Source organism: Ochotona princeps, chromosome 3 (genome assembly GCF_030435755.1).
Source record: "Ochotona princeps isolate mOchPri1 chromosome 3, mOchPri1.hap1, whole genome shotgun sequence".
Taxonomy (NCBI): domain Eukaryota; kingdom Metazoa; phylum Chordata; class Mammalia; order Lagomorpha; family Ochotonidae; genus Ochotona; species Ochotona princeps.
This window is the reverse complement of record NC_080834.1, coordinates 43,925,306-43,942,051: the sequence shown is the minus strand read 5'-3', so window position 1 is coordinate 43,942,051 and position 16,746 is coordinate 43,925,306. Positions and strand designations below refer to the sequence as shown.

At 35.7% G+C, this 16,746-nt stretch overlaps 1 pseudogene; it reads right to left on the bottom strand.

Annotated features, from left to right (window-relative positions):
• Positions 1–15,096: 15,096 nt before the first annotated feature.
• On the bottom strand, positions 15,097–16,123 carry LOC101520588 (isocitrate dehydrogenase [NADP] cytoplasmic-like; annotated as a pseudogene).
• Between the last annotated feature and the right edge of the window lie 623 nt (positions 16,124–16,746).

Below are 16,746 nucleotides of genomic sequence, written 5' to 3'. Positions count from 1 at the left end.
ACGTGGGCACAAAAAAAAGAACAAATCTCTTTAGTGTGGCTATAGACAGAAATTCATACTAAAAAAAGATTCGTTATTTAATATGAACACTTCCCAATACATTCTAAGGACTTTATACCGAAAAGATCCGTAATGAAAGTGATAACTATGAAATATTACACTTTGTTGTATGAAGTAAGAGACTACAAACTGATAGAAAATATAGTTATACCGTATTTGTCATTACCAATTCCATCAAGATTTTTGGCCCTTTAAAAAGGACTTTAGGATTCAAACAAATAAACCAAAGTAACACGAGTAAGAAAATTAAAGTGATAATCCCAACACCTGTGTGATTTTCCTTATTATTTATATTTTAGATTTTTTTTCCAGCCCTTACAAACACTGGCTGGAATTTCTAAACATTTCCTTTTTGTTCTGAATCTTCTTTGTTATTACAATACTAAACCACAGCACAATAAAATAACTGATACTAATTCAATTTTTGCAAGTTAAATACTCATAATTCTAGTGTTAAATAAAAATGACTTTCTAGACAAACTTTCATGGAAACAGAAAGCAGGGAAATACTATAAATTGTTGCTCAATAGACATGTTAATCTTGTTACCTTCAAATCCAACAGAATGTGTTAGACAACTAATTTTTATTTCTACTTTCCATCATGTAGAGAACACACTACACAAAATGACTCAGTAAGCCACAGCTGAATATCAGCTTAGCTGGGATCAAATGGGAAACCTTGTCTTTTTACCTAAACAAGGACAGATATCTTTGGAATTTCATTTATAAAAGATCAAATTTTATCTGTGACACATATCAATATCCATAACAAATAAAGCATTTACTCATTGGAGTTCACATAGAATTTTTTTCTTTTATTTGACAGGAAACCAAATGCTGAGGGTTTTCTTTAACTTGTCCTTTCTGCTATTAAGTGAACATTAACTTTAAATATTTATTTAGCAAAAGTAAAATTATTTAAAACAAAGACAAATATCTGTAGGTGTTATGAGTGCATAGCTATTTTGCAAACAAATAAATAAGGTATAGAATAGAATGAAATGAAACAAAGTATCATGAGGATTCTGAATTTGTTCTTTAAAGATAACCTCAAAGGAGAAGTCACAATGTAGACACTTCCTTGATCAGTTTGCACAGGTTTTGCTGGGAAATTAGTACATTAGTTAAAGTGTCTTACTTTATATTAATTGTTCTTAATGCTCAATTCTACTGTTTGTATACGATTATGTCTGCAAGATTCTGAGGTGAGTATTACAGGAGGGTGAATAAACAGCTCTATCAGCATTCCTGTAATAAGATTAAATTTGACAAAGTGAAAATAATAATCTTTTCATCCATTATATGTTTCCATTAATTTGATGTACAAAGCAAATGTTCCATAAATGACAGTTTGTTATTATTATCCGTTAGTTAATGGTTTGAATTTACACATTTAGTGCTTTTTTTTTTACGTTCCAAATTTTTGCGGCACTTATTGTCTTACCCAAGAGTAAATGCACACACACACACACACACACACACACACACACACACATAATGCTATGTCAGAACTGTAATATATTGATGAAGATATCACTCACCATGCTCAAATTTCATATCACACTACCAGTTCATATTACAGTTGCTTCATTTATTACCCAGCTGCCTGACAATGTGCCTGGGAAAGTGATGGAAAGTGAAGTCAAGTGCTTGACTCCCTGCCATTCACCTTGGGACATCTGGGTGGAATTCCTGATTTCTGGATTTGGGTTGGCCCAGCTTTACATTGGGCATTTCAAGAGTGATTGTGGGGGTGGGTGCAAAGTCCCTCTGTTTGTTTTTCTCTGTTTTTCACTTAATTTCTTTCTGGTTTTGTTCCATTTCTTCTCAAACAAAGACATTTGTAAATAAATAATTGCATATTTAAATTTTTAAAAAATGATGCTAAGAAAACAAAATGTAGGGGCAGGCATTTGGCTACTAACTAAGACATGGAGTAGTGCACTCACATCTCACATTGGAATGCCTGTTTTGATGTCTGGCCCTAGCTTTTGCACCCAGCTTCCTGCTAGGTCCTAGGGCGCAATGAATAATGATTTATGTACTTGGGTATGTGCCATCTAATTTGGAGTCTGGGATTGGATCGCTGAATCTGAGTCAGTCCAACTCAGTCCTTTGCAATTATTTGAGAAGTGAACCAGCTGACACACCACCCCCTTTTCCTCTTGATTTATTGAAAGGCATTTTGTGTTAATATGACATTAGATAAATTATGAGCAATGAATCATTCAAATCAAGAGGAAAAATCAGGATGGGCAATGTTAACCAACATTTAGGCTCCTTGGTTGGTTTTGTTTTAAATTCCTTATAGATTTTCCATTGCATTACAGACTTCTTATTTTATTTATTTTATGGATGAACAAATGCACAACAGGGAATAAAGTGTATGTCTTTGATGATGTTTCTCAATGTATCTTATGAAAACATCCTAAAAATGCAACATTTAAACCACCTTAAGAAAATTTCTTTCAAATTTTCAGGGAGATATCGTACACGAAAATTATTTCAAGTTAACAGCACTTTGTAAGACTTTTTTATTATTATAATGCTCATTTAAATCTAATTTTGCCAATATTCAGGACATATTAATAACAATATTTTCTGCTTTCTCCATATAAGCTTATTTTCCTTGAATATTTGTATTTTTTCCACTTAATATACTTTCATTATAGATTTGATAAATGTTTCTTATCTCTCTTTCAAAATGGATCACTTCCCTTCCCATCCCCACCCTGTATTACAAAGTTTCATATCATGGAAAAACACTGACTTAAATAATAAATTCTGATCCTTGGTTACTGCATCTATTGATTTTACCAGAGGTCATGTATACCATTGGTAAATTAGTAATTATAAAAAAATCCCTTGTAGGGTTCTTTGATGTAATGGCAAAGATTACTGTGTAAATGTTCTCTTCTATAACAATACATTTAAATTCCATCAATTACTGGTGATGAACAGGTTACAGAATATTAACAGGACACATCTCACTATGCAGGCAAGTGTCTAAATTTTGCTATTTTGTGTTTGTTTTAATTAAGCATATGCTTAATTCCTAATTCAACAGTAAGAGTACAACTCACCAAAAACAAACAACAACAAAAAGTAGAAGGCAGTATAGATGAGCTAGAGGTCAATTTTCTAAAATATTCCAAAAAAATTTGTTTGCTTATATCAAGACGAATTCTCCTGTCTCTTACATGCAAAGAACATTCATTTGCACACAAGCAAATAAAAGTGTCATCCTTGTTTCAAGTTCTGAGTCTTTTGCTACACTATGATACTAAATATGGAAGAGATAACACTTTGCAAGGGCCTGTTATCTGCTCTACACAACTGCAAAATATGGATGCAATAGAAGATAAAAGGACAATAAGAAAACTGAGTTTGGTGTTGAGACCCAGAAGGCTAAAGCTCTGATTACAACTCCACTCTGGGTGCTGGCTGGTGGTCCGTGTGCTCCAGTTCTGATTCAGCTCCTTGGGGGGCAAGGAAGAATGTCCAGGTATGTAGGTTCCTTCAGTTCCAGTGAGGGACACATCTGGTGCTCCAGGCTCCTGGTTTTAGCCTGGCCCAGCCTTGACCACTACAGCCATTTGAGAAGTAAACAAATGAATGGAAGAACTGTCTCTCTCTCTCTCTCTCTCTCTCTCTCTCTCTCTCTCTGCCCACAACTGTGTATGAGTGTGTGCACATGCTTGCATATGTCTATGTATGTATGTCTCTCCTTTTCTCTACAACTGCCTTTCAAATATACAAATGATTTTTAAACTAAGGAAAAAATTTTATTTGAAGAAAATAAAATAAAAATAAAACCCACACAACGAAACCCAATGAGGCAATAAAATACTTTATCTGCCTACTTTAGAAACAAGGATCTGATACCAACATGATGGCATAGTGAGCCAATTCACCTACAGTCAAGCACCCCAATAAACATGCTTCTATCCCTGGGTGCTTTCACTTTCCATCCAGCTCCCTGTTTATGACCTGGAAAAGCAACAGAGGTTGGCTCTAGTTCTTAGTATCCTGAACCCACATGAGGTGAGCCAGAAGAAACCCCTTATCAGATCAGCTCAGCTCAGGCATTGCAGCCATTTGGGAGAATGAACCAGTGGAAAGAGATCACTTTGCTTCTCCTTCAGTCTGTAAATCTGCCTTTCAAGTAAAAATAGATCCATAAATACTTAAAAGAAAAATAAAGGAAAGGACTTTCTTTGCTTATTCTTTTTTGTGTTTCCAACAAGTTACTCTTTTTTTGTTGTTTTGCTTTTCATTAATAGTCACCCAATCATCTGAGATTTCCCAGGCTAGTACACTCTAAGTACTTAATTATTTCTAGGGAAAATATTGTAAAATATTCTCTCACATCAATTTCCTTAATCTAGTTCCTACTCATGGGAATAAGGAAGCATGATTCTTAGATCTCCATTTTTAAGTCCCTTTCAATAAATCTTGTTCACATATTGGTTGGCATGATTCCACTTAAAATCTGGTGAATTGTCTATGAGTTTAGTCTCTCAAAATCTGTGACTCAAATGAAAACACAAAATCCTTTTGGAGAATTGTCTACTTTTCCAGATCCGTTACCTAATGTCTGGGAGGTTGTAGGTGACCAAAGCTATATACAAAATTGGGTAATTAGAGTAACATTAAAAGGTGCTTTTATTTCCAAAAGTCTTAGCATGTGCTATCATAGTCAAATCACTGACTTAATATACTCTGCTAGCTTGTGTTTTGCTTTAAGATCATTTTTGTATTTATCTCTCTCCTCTCTCTTTTTTCGCAGTAGGGTTAACATTACAAACCACCACAAACCCTGCACTCCTAAAAACAGAAAATGTGAAAACATGGGGTGGCAAGATTTGGCTTTTTTCCTGCTCTTTGCATTTTTTTAAGATTTATTTATTTTTTAATTGGAAAGTCAGACATATGAAGATTAGGAGAATTAAAAAGGAAGATCTTCCCTCCGCTGATTTACTCCCTACATGGCCACAACTACTGAAGCTGCATGGTGCATGCAAGGCAGTGACTTTAGCCACTAGGCTACCGCACCAGGACCTGCTTTTTGCACTCTATGTCCTTACATATTCTCCACCTCTGTATCGATCTTTACCTAAATTTCTTCATATTTATTTGATTGGGATTCACTATGTTTTTACAAAAATGTTTATTCACTGTTCACAGTAGCCCTATATGTAGCTGCGAAACACTGGAAGAATCAAAATATCCTTAATGAATGAATTGTAAAACAAAACAAAACAAAACAAAACAAAAAGCAACTATCAAATCCCCATGTCTGATATCCAGAAATAACAAAAAAGCAAAGTGTGTTGATATAAACAACAATCTGGATAACCTCTAGGATATTACAGTGACTGGAAAAGAGACTTTTGAATATGAAATCTGACCTGATTTATATAATGTCCTTGAAAGAAGATTATAGAGATATTGAATATAGTAGTTACACAAAATGACAAAAATGGTTAAGCTGCACAGACACACACATATGTTTGTGAAATTTAAACTCTTGAATTGTGTTTGTATATGTAGCACTGTGCTGTTTCTAACAGTGTAACTTAGATAAATTAGTGCAGCTAGTAGAAGCTAGGCAAAAAGAACGGGAAACCTCCGTGTCTATCTTTTCAAAACTTTTTCATGTATCTATAATTATTCAAAATAAAATGCTTGTAAAATATGAAAGAAAAAAGATTCAAGATTTTGGAAAATACAGAGAATTGTATTACCCAGAGAAGCAGACAATTCCAAATTTGATATATATGTCATAATTAATAAAATACTACTATATTGAGAGAACAAAGCCTTTGGAGCATGCCTCTCATAACAGTTTCCATATTTTGAGCCTCAGGCCTGGTCTAGTCCTCACCTTGCATGTGCTGCAATCCCATACAGGAGGTGATTCTAATTCCAGCTGCTCCACTTCCCTTCCAGTTCCTTGCTTGTGGCCTCGGAAAGCTGTAAAGGACAGCCCAAAGTTATGGACACTTGGGGACTGAACCAGCAGATTCAGGATCTTTATCTCTGCCTCTCATTCTCTCTGTGAATCTAACTTTCCAATAAAGTCATATACATACATATCTATAATATATATATTCAAAATACTACATCTGATTGTTCTCCACAATGCATTGATACCTAGTGAGTGTTCCTACAGAGTGAACTGTTATCTAAGGAGGGGTCAGCAAATCATATCTCAAAGGCTTTATTTGACAGTCTGTTTTTAAAAAGCTTGAAATGCTTTTAACAATAATTTTAAATGGTTTATACTGCAATCAGTTGTAAATTCTAACACAGTATCACAAATCTTTCAACTGTAGTAAGCAAGCTTAAAAACATTTGACCTCTACAGAAAATATATGTGAATCTCTTATCTATCAGAGGAAAGTACGCAATATTCTATAGATTTTCTGTACACTTTATTGAAATGCCTAATTATTACATTTCTGTTTCTATAATTTTTTTTTAACTATATGTAATGTAATAGATCTGAAGAGACCACTCAGCTCAGCATTCTGTGTCAAGTTAACACAAAAGTCTGCTCTCACTAATGTTATGCCTGAAGAAAAATTTAGATGCAAACACTTTAGAAATTTTCATCAGATACCAAGAATTGAGGGTATAGTCATATTATATATAATTTTTAGATGCAACAGCATGTCAGCACTACTCAACCTTAAGAACAGCTTGCTTAAATATTTTAGCATTTTGTCTGAAAGTAGAGCATGTTTACTTTCTAATTAGAAATTTACTTTATAATTAGAAATTTAATTTATGCATTTGAATAAAAGGTCACACTTGCACCTTTTTCAAAGATTTTGTGCTATTTTTCCTGTTCCCTTCAATTTTATTTTTTAATATACAGCTGCACATGTTTAAATGTCAATAGGTACAGTGAAGTTTACAAAAAAAACAACAGCTTCCCTTCCTCATTTCACTCATTTCCCCTTTCCCGGAAATACAGATTTTTCCATTTTTACAATAATCATATCAAATTTATTTTAATAATATCAATTTTTAAAATCTACTTTGCATGAAAGACTCTTTCAATTGTAAGAAGATAAGCACCTGATTGACTCTATTCTGGAATGATAGTTGTTGCAGGATGCGAGCGAGATCACACCAGACATGTCTAAGGCTCATTAAGGAGTCTTTATTAACCAAGCTTGGATAGAGCACAATAGCAAATCACAAGTCCACACAGCAATCCAACCAATCATAATCCAACCAATCATAATCCCAAAGAACAAATGGTCATTATCCTTAAGTCCATCCATTAAGCTGAAGACCTATGTCCCAGCTTCCCCAACAATATAAGTTATCCTAAGTGACATGCAACGAATAACCGGGACACACTTACAAAGAACCTGGACACACTTGCAAAGCTGCAGACATTCACCTTTCCCTGGCTTCTCTGCCCACATTCCACCACTGCTAGGCCTCACCCCTCCTGGAACTCCTGACAGCACACAAACCAGAAACAATATTATTATAACTATTGCTCCATCTAAGCAGTACACAAGGGACCATGCTCAGGGGATCACCTGCTCTGGGTCAGCCAAGAGTCGAGGTGCTAGCGTAATGGAAGCACCTGGCCAGAAAGAAAGAGAGAAAGAGAGAGCCCCGAGAGCACCTGCTTCCTGGGCCTTTTAAAGGGGCTTGTGAGGGGAGTGGTTACACGACAATGCACTACCATCCCCTCTCAGTTGATAGGTATTCGCTCCTGCCCACCTGTGACTCGTGTACATGTTGTGAATTAAGGAGTTAATTGGCGCTCATTGGGATGGGCAGGAACAGGAACCGGGCTTGTCTGCATCCAACTGCATCCAATATCCTGGCTAAATTAGGACATGGGGGAAGTGGTTGAGGATTGAATTATCATTCCATTGCTGTTAGGACCCACCTTCAGGACAGAGGATAGGGGACCCAGCCAAATTTCATTTGCCCACTATCACTGGCTGCACCCCATAACATGGTTAGCTGAGATCTCTTCATTATTCTATCACTAAAATTTCACTAATTTCTTTTCTGATTAAAAAGTCTGCTTTTTTCTCATTGTTGCATAGCTTCCTCATTTGTGGTGAGATACTTTCACTACCAGCACATTGACAAAGATTTCATAAGTGAATTTTTTTTAATTTACCCTCTGATTTTTGCTTACTGAAATAACCGAATCAGGATCTTTATCTTTCTCATTTTCTCTGTAAATCTAACTTTTCAATAAAAAAACACATTAAATTTTAGTCCATGCATCAATGTCTCTTATAAAGTTTGAAGATAGGGCTTTATAATGTTCTGCACTCTAGAAGTCTTTTTTGTTTGTTTATTTTAAAGGACTGTAGTCACCCTATCATACTTTAAGTCCTTCCTCTTTTTCCTTACTGACCACGCCAAGCAGACACTCATGGACAACCAAGTCACAAAATATCACAATTGTTTTCTTCAATTTTGATCTGTTTTCACATTTTTTACTAGAATACAGGTGATTTTTTTCACTGTAAAACTCCAGCATTTCTTTCAGATAAAAAAAAAAAAAATAAATGTCCAGGTATATTTCCACTAGTCTACACATTCTATCTGCTTAGCATCCACTGTACTTGAGGAGAAAAAGTGTTATTGTCTTTTGAAAAATAAGTGTACAAGTAATAATTTCAAATCTATGTGAATCATCATACAATACATAACATGCAATTTGTGATAAAAGAGTCTAAAACAATTGAGGCGCAAGACAGTTTTAGGAGGGGTGTTCAGAGAAATCCCCAATACCCTAGTGAGGAGTAACTAGTATGGTGTATGTGAGTCCAAGATGACCATTTCCTGTCTGGTTCTAAGCTGTCCTTGTTGGTCTCTGTCTATCTAATCTAATTTTACTTTGTTTTTTGGGAGGGGCTCCGGAGCGACCCTCATGGTCATTGCAAGAGAGGATGGGGATCCAAAGTTGGAACTAAGTAAGGACCAGAGAAAGCTCCCCTCCCTAGTCCTGAAGGAAATTTACTGTTCTTTTGTTTCTGAGGACCGCTCAGGGCTCCCCGCTATTGTTCCAGTGACATTAGATCCTGTGAGGAAGGTTTTGGGCATCTTCCATCCCATGTGGGAGACCAAAATGGAGTGGATGACCTCAGATATTTTGTACATTCTGGAGATTTGCCCCTATCACCTATGTAGTGTGCAAAGATCTTCTCCCATTCTGTGGGTTTCTTTTTTACTTTGTTGATTGTTTCCCTTGCTTTACAGAAACTTCTTAGTTTGATGAAGTCTCATTTGTTTATTTTGGCCTTGATCATTATTGCTTTTACTGTCCTTTGCAGGAAGTCAGGTCCTACACATAAATCTTTCTGGGTGTTTCCAACATTTTCTTCCAAAAGTTTAAAGGTTTTTAGATGTAGCGTTAGGTCTTTTATCCATTTAGATTTGATCTTAGTGTATGGTGAAAGATGTGTATCTATCTTCTTGTTTCTACAAGCTATTAACCAGTTGTCCCAACAGCATTTATTGAAGAGACCTTCCTTGTGAAACTTAAGCAGCCGCTGTTTGACTTATCACAGTCTCTAAGATTCTTCTATGATCTCTTTTAGTGATTTATCCAGCAACTTTATACATTCAGTCTATCTCACCTATTAAGAGAATCATTTGGGTGAACATTGTAGAATATAAAAATGCTGCTCTAAATGGCACAAGGATGAAAATAATCTATGTAATTAAACAGACATCTTTTCAAAGACTTCTGTTCCTCAGATCAGGGCTTCCCACTGCTAAAAGTAAATTACTTTGGAGACGTTTTGGTGATTTCAAGTATTCTCTGATTCACTGGGACACACCGAGTTCTCTAGCTCATGGCCCCAGGGAAAGCTCCGCTTCAGAGCAAATGCTAATGTTTCATGCAATTTAGCAGTGGATATGGTAATGAAACAATTTTATTTAACTTCAGTCTAGAGGGGAGACGCAACCTGCATGTTCAAATTGAAGCTGCCTTAAGGGTATGAAAATTGGCCCACAACTAAAGTTGTTTAAAGTTCACAAAGTATTTAAGTGTCTTTTTGTGAATTAAAATGTTCTTTATTTTTATTGGTTTTGAGTGAAGTTTTATATCATTCTAACCATGTTGTCACCAGTGTGATGAAGACAAAAAATATGGTTTTATTGCCAATCTGTTTAGATACAATATTTTCCATTGTAGCTGTATCTGATAAGAATGCATATTTTGTATGACATGATTTAATGATAAATGAACTATATGAGGTGTCATATTCAGTCAACTTTGTAATTCTGTACAAATAGTTAAAAGGAAATATGTCTTAGTTAATCTGGTTTTAAATGCTTAATGTTTACATGTTATGGATCATAAAATGATATTTAATGCAATTGCCTCCAAAATTACATTATTCTATTTTCTATCATTGACTAGCTTTAAATGTCCAGAAAACATTGCTGTAGACTAAAGATATTACTGAGAAACAACATACCATTGTTTCAAGCCAGCTGTGAGAACACAATTTTTTTTAAAGATTTATTTTATTTTTGTTGGCAAGTCATATATACTGAGAGGAAGAAAGACAGAGGAACATCTTTCCACTGATTCACTCCCAAAGCAACCACAATGGCCAGAGCTGAACAGATTTGAAGCCAAGAGCCTAGAGCCTCTTCCGGGTCTCCCACACAGGTACAGGGACCTAAGGCTTTGGGCCATCCTCGACTCCTTTCACAGGCCACAGGCAGGGAGCTGGATGGGAAGCAGAACACAAACCAATGCTTATACAGGATCCTGGCATGTGCAAGGCAAAGCCCCCAATTTTTTTTATAAGGTAATTCATATTTCCTGTGTTTGACAACAAGTTATCACTAGACAATTTCTAATTATAACCTGATCATCCTTGGTATCTCAACACATTCCGTTATTTATTCATAGTTCTACTATTTCTACAAAATGTGATTATAAACATAATAAATACTCTGAATGAAATTGGATGCTACATTTGGTAATATTTGATTAGGAGAAGCTGGAACAAATGGTCACTTTAGTACATTTACTGACCAAACAGTGAATAGTATTCTGTAATAGTCAATCACAAAGAACTTAAAGAACTTTTACTTGAGAGAACAGGGTTAAGGTGCACAATGAATGTTGTTGCCATCAATAGTATAGGAATATGAAAGAGTAAAATGTATGTGTGTGTGTGTAGAATGTATATATTAGATATAAATGGAAAGAAATGTTCAAAAACCAGAAGGCAATTTTTCCGACATCCCACTCTATCCCATGTGCCTCTGAAGGGACTGTGGATCATTCTTTTCTTCACTTTTTGCACAAGGGAGAGTGAACATCTCTGTCATGCTGCTCACGTTATCACTCTCCCAGAAGTACGATGATGGATCAGTTACAATTCTTCCCTAGGGAAGAATTAGATTAGATGGAAAAAATACTCAGCTCTGCTGTTAACAGAAAATAAAATATGCACTGCAGCACATTAAGTCACAGTCTGCAATGTAGACTTCCAATGTGGCAACACAGATTTGAATCGTAGCTGCTCCAATCCTGATCCAACTCTGTGCTAATGTGCCTTGGGACAGCAATGGGCAATGTCCCAGTACTTGAACACTTGCTGGAAACCTGGATACAGTTCCTGGTTATAATAAATAAATGAATGAATAAATAAATAAATAAAAGATATAGCCCTGAGATGTTCTGTTATCTTGCCTTCTGTTTTGCCTATCCAATTTCAAAAGGAAAAATAATTTACGGTACACATAAGTAAAGGTAAAATACATGAAAAGAACCTCGGGCTGCTTGTAGTAGTTTCATATTATGCAATTGTAAAGATGGTCACAGATTGCATGTCTTAACACAAAAATAAATCAGTATTTTCACAAGTCTGGAGTCTGGAACCCTCAAATCAAGGTGTGTTTACGTCAATATTACCTTTGAAATACATTGAAAGCATCTCTAATTAGCTTATAAAAGTTTTATTGTTTCCTCACAGTTTTTGACTTGTCACTGAGTAACAGCTCTATGTCATCATGGAGTTTGTTTCCTGTATATAATTATTCACACGGTACACTTTAAAGGAGGACGGTAGTCACACTAGAATAAAGATTCTTGACATTCCAGTGCAATCCAGACTTAGCTACAATTAAATCATTCTAGTTCCAAGTGGCCTTTTGTGATAAAATGGGTCAAAATTTCAGATAGTTTTCTTTAGGAAGCAGTTTCCTTTCACGGGATGAAAACAAACTGAGAAAAGAAGATTTTCATTCCTAGATCCAGTAATGCTTGTTGCCAATTTTAACCACAAGCATTCTAGGCATGGTATAGTAAATATGCATTGTGCTATGTAGTTACTCCACGTCAACCAATCCTCATATATCTGCTTTGCTTCTGTAGTTGTAGGAGTTTATAATTCTTACAACCTGTGACTTTTGCCTTTTCAAAGACTTCTGTATTTTGTCAATATTAATATTTTAATGCAATGGTCTGATCTCTGAAAAGGCTTGTACTCGACTGAGGTATATTATCAATTAATGAGAACTTCAACAACAAGACCAGATTCCATTGATATTTCCCGATTCTGAAATATTTTCTAATGAAGTGTAGGTGTTTATTTTTCCATTTATTTGGCCATTTCTGCCAACAATCATTTTGCCTTAAAAAGAGCAAAATTACTTTTACCTGGGAAATGAATTCACACAGTATTTTTCATATTTCTTACATCAAGTAACCTGAGGCAATTTAAGCACCATAATCTAATGCTCCACCACTAATCTATGAATAAGACTCTGAATACTCTATGGAAGCCGTTTACGTGAGTCTGATGTTTATAACAACTACCTGATACTAAAAATATGAGTGACTATCAAGACATTGTCCGAAGTGGAACAAGCATGACTCAAGAGGTCACATATTACATGATTCAACTTAAATGACATTAAGGAAATGAAAAATTTATGGAGACAGAAAATCTATTACTGATTTCCTGGGACCGGGTGGGGGAATGAGCATGAAGAATGGTTTAATCATGTTTTGCATGACTGTATTTAGGTAATGATCACACGACTTTATGCATTTCAAGAAATTTCTAGAACTGTAACCACACACACACACACACACACACACACACACACACACACACAAAGTCCATCATCAGGCCTGGCATGATAGCTCAATGCTAAACTCTCATCTTGCAAGCAGTGCTATCCCAAATGGGCACTGGTTCGTGTCTTGGCTGCTCCACTTCACATCCAGCTCCCTGGCTGTATAAAGTTGAAGAGAATGGCTTAACATCTTTGGACTCTGCACCCATTTGAGAACCATGGAAGAAAGGTCCTGGATTCTGGCTTTGGATCAGCTTAGTTCTGGTCAATTGCGGTCTTTTGTGGGAGAAAACCAGAGGTTGGAAGGTCTTTCTTTCTGCCACTCCTCTCTGTAAACCTGATCTGACTTTCCAATAAGAATATATAAAATCTTTGCCAATTGTCCATATATCAGAATATGTGCTCTTTACAATTTAAAAATTCATTATTTAACAAATAACATTTAATTTCTTGAATGTTTCTGTTTTCCATTACCATTTTCAAAATTAATTTCCTATTACATTTTTAACTTATAGATATTTTAAATAATACATTTTATTCATGCAATATCAATTAACACTTTATGTTTAATGATTTGTCCCATTTCATATCACCACCTTATTTGCTAATAAAACTTTAATTCATATTAAAATGTTCCTTTACTTGCCTCATATCACATCATCTATAGCTTTGCATATAACTTTTAGGAATTGCTTTATTCCATATTTGACTTTTATATTCAGCACTGTGTAAAGACACAACATGCAATACTATTTATTTCACTGGTAAATTTGCATGTTTCTAACACATGTGATCTATATTGGAGATGCTTGTTTGTTATTGAGGCATTTTGAATTCAGAGGTGGGGAAACTCTGTCATTTATGGATCTTCCCTCTGCTAACTTATCTTTGTTATTTTTCTGCTAGTTAAAAACACAAACAAATCTTTTTCTATGCTGCAACAGTTGTTACTGCCTGTTTGACTACCTTCCTGAATGCATACGGCAGGGTTGATGATTCGTAATAGGTAATGTTGTAGCAATAGCCTCAGAAAGATTTCTGAAAATAATCTCCTGATAGTCAGGGAAAGCTTCTGTTTACTTATCTAGTCTGAAAGCATGCATTTCATTTTGTGCATGTGGAAGGAACAAAACGCTTCATTGGATATACTGATGAATTATAAATCATACATGAAAACAAGCACCAGGCAGAGGAAAATGGGAAGTCTATATGCATCAAGGAGCAAAGCTAAAAAACATTTAGCTCAACATGCGATTCAGTTTATATTTAACTTATTATAAGAGCTTCTATTTGGAAATTTCACTTTTCATATGTCCTATTTTATACTTTGTTTTAAAAATGTGAGCTTTTCTCATTAATCTATCAATTCGTTATGAATATATTGTGTTTATATTAATTTATACTATGTGTATTTTAAATTTGAATTAACTTTAACTAAAATTAATAGTCCAGATAGAGACCAGGACAATAATGGTGTTTAATATGAACTTCTGAGAAATCGCATTTATATAAAAGAAATGAAAGGGGTCAGCGGAAGTCAGCAAATGTCCAATACAATGCATCTTACTTTATTGTACTTGCATGACATAGGCTGCTTAGGGTCGCACAATACTCAGGTCAGGCTAGGTCAAGAGAAGCAGCAGACACACAGAAAGGACAGACCTCTGGGTGGTATTTATTCTGGATTCCACATTCTCCAGTGGCCTTGCAAATATTCAACTTATTTGCAACATTCAACAGGATCTTTATAAAACATGACTGCGGTATTTCAACGCAGTATACTTCTGCTCATGCTTTGTTCCTATCACATACATTCCCAGAAGAGAAGCTGTAACCCCAAAGCCTTTCATTGCCCTTGGTCCTGGGCAGGAGAGGAAGACAGCAAATCTGTAGTTGACGCAAACTTTAAGAAACAATTTTGTGGCTGTCGTTTACTGAAAGATATCTTTAAAACATCCATCATATTTCTTCAGAATAGTGCTTTTGGTACTCAGATACGATGGCCAACCCTTAGACAAAGCCATCTGGAAAGACTGTATTCAAAATCTTCAACTGATTTATCCTGATTGTACATTCCCATGGCGATGTCATCGTAGTCTTCAAAGTTATGTACGAGATATATCACCTTCTGGGTTCCATTTCTCAGTGTGATTATCTTCACCTTCCCAGATCAAGGAACAACAAAATTGGTTGCTCTGTATTGATCCATGTAAGCACGTCGGCCTATGATGATGAGTTTCACCCATTCTGTCAAAAGCCCGAGGGTATTTTTGCAGATGATAGCTTCTCTGAAGATGTTGCCACCCAGAATATTTTGATGGTGCCATTAGGCAATTTCTTTCTTTTTTTTTTAAGATTTATTTTTATTACAAAGTCAGATATACAAAGAGGAGGAGAGACAGAGAGGATGATCTTCCGTCCGATGATTCACTCCCCAATGAGCCGTAACAGGCCTGTGCGCACCGATCCTGTGCCGGGAACCAGGAACCTCTTCCGGGTCTCCCACGCAGGTGCAGTGTCCCAATGCATTGGGCCATCCTCAACTGCTTTCCCAGGCCACAAGCAGAGAGCTGGATGGGAAATGGAGCTGCCGGGATTAGAACTGGCACCCATATGGGATCCCAAGGCGTTCAAGGAGAGGACTTTAGCCGCTAGGCCACGCCGCCAGGCCCCATTAGGCAATTTCTACATTTGTTTCAGCTTGAATTCCTCAACTGGCTTCTTATCATGGATGATGGGGGCACACTTGACACCGACATTGCACTTTATAGCTTCTGTAGCGTCCTTAGTGACCTGGTCACTGGTGGTATCATTGTTCTGTATGCTTTAGTCATAGCTATATAAATCCAGTTCCACATAAGGGTATATGAGTTGTTCTTTAATCAATTCCCAAGTAATTTATGTCTTCTCAGCTTCTTGCATCTCCACCATAGAGCCACCATGGAATTTTTTGGACATTTTGATGTCTATGCACCTTTAAGGTGGATCTGTTTCTGGTCACCTCAACTCTTCTGGATCTTGTAGATTTTGCTGAATGAAGTTTTTCTGTGACAACCATAACTGGGCCAGTGCTTGACAGCACCTCCGCACCAACACAGGGAGCTGAGTAGAATGTCTGTTATAGATTCCCTAGTAGGTTAATGCTGCTAGCTTCTAAAAGATAATGACTCTCCATACATTGTCAGATGCATACATTGTGTAAAGTTACTAAGAAATTGAGAAATGAAAGATTTACACTGTTTGGGATGGTTATAATGAATTTGATAATATTTTCCTTATACAGATATGGGCATTATATGGAAATCTCACAAATTCACTTGTTTTATAATTGCTTAATACTCAGAGTATCAAATTAACATTAAAATTGCATGTATTTTATATCTATACATTTAATCTTGGTAAAATCCCTGATATTAAGACACTAGAAGGAAAATAAATTGAAGCTAAAAATGAAAAAAAAATTATCTAGTTTTATCAAGGCCATATCAACTTTATGGTATGCTGCTGTCCATGCTACCTTTTTTCTTCAAAATTCAGTGTAAATTGAATTTCAAAATTTCTTTTGCAAATAATATCTAAAA